This window comes from Arachis hypogaea, chromosome 6 (assembly GCF_003086295.3).
Source record: "Arachis hypogaea cultivar Tifrunner chromosome 6, arahy.Tifrunner.gnm2.J5K5, whole genome shotgun sequence".
Classification (NCBI taxonomy): Eukaryota; Viridiplantae; Streptophyta; class Magnoliopsida; order Fabales; family Fabaceae; genus Arachis; species Arachis hypogaea.
This window is the reverse complement of record NC_092041.1, coordinates 19,485,808-19,490,468: the sequence shown is the minus strand read 5'-3', so window position 1 is coordinate 19,490,468 and position 4,661 is coordinate 19,485,808.

Below are 4,661 nucleotides of genomic sequence, written 5' to 3'. Positions count from 1 at the left end.
CATTTCAATTAATTTGATTCATTTAGTTGCTTTTCTTCTAGCTCTATCTTCTCTCTCATCTCTTTCTTTCTTTCGGTCAATACCTAGGAAACAATGGAAGCTAAGTTGAGCTACCAAGAGGAAGAAGAAGCTACATGTAACAAGACCATCATGTTGATGGCAAGAAAACATAAAAAATGTAGTGGCTAAGATCTTCAACCATGAAAGGAAAGATATGGTGATTAGATCTTAACTTCTCTATACCAAAAATGGTTCAAAGAGATTTCGGCTAGCAAGAGAAGATCTTTGGGATGGCTTGTCTCTGCTTTTGGGTTCACTCATCACAGAAGGTAACTAGAGTGGCTACGTGAGGAAGGAAGCAAAAGTGGAGCAGATGAAGCTATCATCATCATGAAGTATCAAGGGCTAGAGATTCATCTTGGAGAGCAAGGCAAGGATGAAGGGTTCGGATTGATGAAGATTGGTGACCAAGGAAGGACTAGAGGTAATTGCATGTTGGGTTTTACATGTGTTATCTCTTCTCTCTTAATGGCCAAACCGGTTTCAAGTGAAGAAAAAGAAGTTAAGCTTGGTTTTGTTTGGTTTCAACCTTGGAGGCTTCTCCCTATAAGTAAGGGTGAACAATCAGGGTTTGATTCAAGGAGTTAGGAGTAAGCAGTGAGAGTGCAAGGCACAGAATTCTCAGAGTTACCTAAACTTATAGATTTTCTTCTCCTTCAATGTATTCTGTTTTGTAATTTTTCTGTTTAATTTTGTCATGTCTTGAGTCTCATGAAAAAAGGCAAACAGTGAGGTTTGTAGAAAAAGCCATAAAGTGAAAAAAGGCAGAGTGCAAAATTAAAAGAAAAAGCCATAGATGTTCTTAGAGTTCCTTTGTACGTCTATGTTGTGTTTCATGATTCTGTGGGAATCCCCTTGTAAGTTGGATTAGTACTTTACAAGTTGGAAATCTTGGCTGTAACCAAGTCAAATTCTGGATTGGGCTTAGAATTCAGAACTTGTCCCAGATAGGAAGGATAGTTCCTAGGGAGAATTGGAGTCTGTAATTAAGAATGATTATAGTGAAATTCCATCATTGTTGTGATGGAGACTGGATGTAGGCTACATGGCACTTAGCAGCTGAACCAGGATATATCTTGGTGTACTCTTTCTTCCTCTTCTACTTAAATTCTGTTTCTGCTGCCCAAGAGATAAAATCAAAAAATATCTCGTGCCAAGTGACGAGACAAAACGAAAAAGTCTCGTGGCTTGGGACGAGACAAGAATAAAAAAGGTCTCCTGAAGTTGTTACAAAGCTAAGCAAGTGTTTTAAAGTGAAAAAGGGGCTAAGATTCAACCCCCTTCTCTTAGCCACTGAAACCATCAATTGGTATCATAAATTGGTCTCAAAGAGATCAAGCTTTGCAACTTGGAGAAAAGATCCAGATGGGAGAAAATAGTGGCTCTACATTGGTGTCCTACAACCTGACAGAAAGACAGTCAAGCAATAGGCCTCCTCTTTTCAATGGAAAAAACTATACCTATTGGAAGGAGAGAATGAAGATCTTTGTGCAAGCAGTAGACTACAGACTTTGGAAGATTATTCTAGAGGGTCCTCAATATCCAACCGTCACAAGTGCTGAAGGAGTAGTATCTGTCAAGCCAGAAGCTACCTGGACAGAAGATGACCGAAAAAAGGTGGAGCTCAATGCCAAGGCGATCAACTTGCTAAACTGTGCTATCAGCTTTGAGGAGTACCGACGGGTATCACGATGCACAACGGCAAAGGAAATCTGGGACAAATTGCAAGTCACCCATGAAGGAACCACTCTTGTAAAGAAGACCAGAATTGACATGCTAAACAGAGAATATGAAATGTTTGCAATGAAGGATGGAGAATCTATTGATGAAGTGTTTGAACGCTTCAACATAATCATTGTAGGCTTGGATGCTATGGGAATCAAGTATCCTAATTCTGTGCTAGTGAGAAGAGTGTTGAGATGTCTTACAAAAGAGTGGGAAATAAAAGCATTAATAATTTCTGAGAGCAGTAGTTTAGATTCTATGTCAGTTGATGACTTGAGAGGAAACTTACTTGCCTTTGAAAATACCTATTTAAAAAAAGAGTCAAAAAAGAAAGGAATAGCTTTTTCATCTGTTACTAACCCCCTGGATGAAGAATCCAGTGATAACTCATCTGAAAATAAATTTGTGTTGTTTGCAAAAAAAATTCAGGAAAATGATGAAGCTCAAGGAGAAAGGCAATGGAAGCAGCTCAAGGAAGAAAATAGACCTCAGCAATGTGACATGTTACAACTGTAAGGAAGTTGGGCATTTCAAATCTGATTGTCCAAAGTTGAAGAAAGAAGAAAGGCCTAGGAAGATAAGAAAGAAAGGTCTAATGGCTTCCTGGGAGGACTTGGAAAATGACTCAGAAGACGATGAAGAATCTGAAACAAAGTCTCAACCATGTCTCATGGCTGACCACGTTGAACAGGTAGTCTTTCCTAACCCTGACACAGAATCTCTTCATCTTATGATTGATCATCTTTATGAAAAAATAAGATGCTTCTTGCTGGATAATCAAGAATTTGAACAACAAATCACCATTCTTAAGGCAGAAAATGGATTTTTAAAAGAAAAACTAAGGGAGGCCGAAACTGCTTGTGATCTTGTTGAAGAAAATAAGCAGTTAAAAGCCAACTTAAAAGCTGTGAAAGTGACCATTCTGTTATTGCATATGTGAACTGTTTTAAAGTGAATGAAGAGTTGCTCAAAAAGGTTAAAAGTCTTGAAGATGACTTAGCCAAGTTCACTCAAAGTTCTGAAAATTTAAATCAAATATTGGCTAGTCAAAAACCACTTTATGATAAAGCTGGCCTGGGGTTTCATAAGATTTCCAAAACTGTTGAGAAACCTTATTTTGAAAATATGGCTTCATCTTCTAATGATGCAAGGTTTCAAAATCCATCAAGCTTTAACAAAACAGCAAGTCCAAGGTTTTGTAGACTATGCAACCGAAATGGACATTTTCCCATTTAATGCTTTTTTGGTGAAAGAATGATTGGTGACAAAGTTTGCAAAGTTATTTTTATTATAATGGTTTGGGACATAGGAGATGGTTTAACGTGAAAGGATCCAAGAAGATTTGGATACCTAAGGTCACTTGAGTTTGTTTTGTAGGTGTGCCTAGCATCCAAGCGAAAAGAAAATATGTGGTATATGGACAACGGATGTTCTAGGCATATGACCGGAAAGACAACCTTCTTCATAAAGCTTGATGAATATAATGGAAGGTTTGTCACTTTTGGTGATGATGGTAAAGGGAAAATAGTGGCCATTGAAAAAGTTGGTAAAAACTTCTTATTTTGTATAAATGATGTTCTTCTTGTAAATGGTTTGAAACATAATTTACTTAGTGTAAGCCAATTGTGTGATTTAGGATATGAAGTTGTTTTTAGAAAATTGGTATGTTTGGTTGTTTGTGAAAAATCTGGGAATATTTTATTTGAGGCTAAAAGGTGCAATAATGTGTATGGATTAACTCTTGAAGAACTAAAAGACCAAAATGTAACATGCTTTGCCTCACTTGAATCTGAAAAATGGCTTTGGCATAGGAAACTGGGTCATGCAAGCATGTACCCAATTTCTAAGCTAGTAAAGAAAAATTTGGTTAAAGGAATTCCTAACATTAAATTTGATAAGGATATTACTTGTGATGCTTGTCAATTAGGCAAACAAGTAAAATCCTCTTTTAAACCAAAAGATGGAATTTCAACTAAAAGGCTATTAGAAATGTTACATATTGATCTTTTTGGTCCAACGAGAACTCAAAGTTTAGGAGGTAAACACTATGGTTTAGTAGTGGTGGATGATTACTCTAGATTTGGTTGGGTACTTTTTCTTGCTCATAAAAATGATGCTTTTCATGCTTTCTCAACCCTTGGCAAAAGAATTCAAAATGAAAAAGACTTAAAAGTTGCCCATTTAAGAAGTGATCACGGAAAGGAATTTGAAAACCAAGATTTTGAAAAATTCTGTGATGACCTTGGAATTGCTCATAATTTTTCATGTCCTAGAACACCTCAACAAAATGGGGTTGTTGAAAGAAGGAATAGAAGCCTTCAAGAGATGACTAGGGCTATGTTATGTGAGAATGAGGTTCCAAAATTTTTATGGGCTGAAGCTGTAAATACAGCATGCTATATTTTGAATAGGACCATTATTAGAAAAGGGTTAAAGAAAACTCCTTATGAGCTTTAGAAAGGAATCCCTCCAAATCTTAAGTATTTACATGTTTTTGGATGCAAATGTTTTGTGCTTAACAACAAAGAGAATCTTGGAAAATTTGATCCAAAATCCTATGAAGGAATGTTTGTTGGATACTCCACCACTAGCAAAGCCTATAGAATTTATCTCAAAGAACATAGGACCATAGAGTAATCCATACACGTTTCATTTTGTGATTCTAACTCAATTTCCAGTGCTGTGATTGAAGATGATACAGATTGTGAAGATAATGTCAACAAGGGAACCAGTGAAGAAAATCCCAAATCTGCTCAAAATGAAGAATCTGCCAGTCCAGTTTTGTCTCGTTAGATTGGAGGAGACATTTCCATTTTGTCTCCTGAGCTAGCAAGAGAAGCTGAAATAGTGAGACCCATAGAAAGTCATCAATGCTT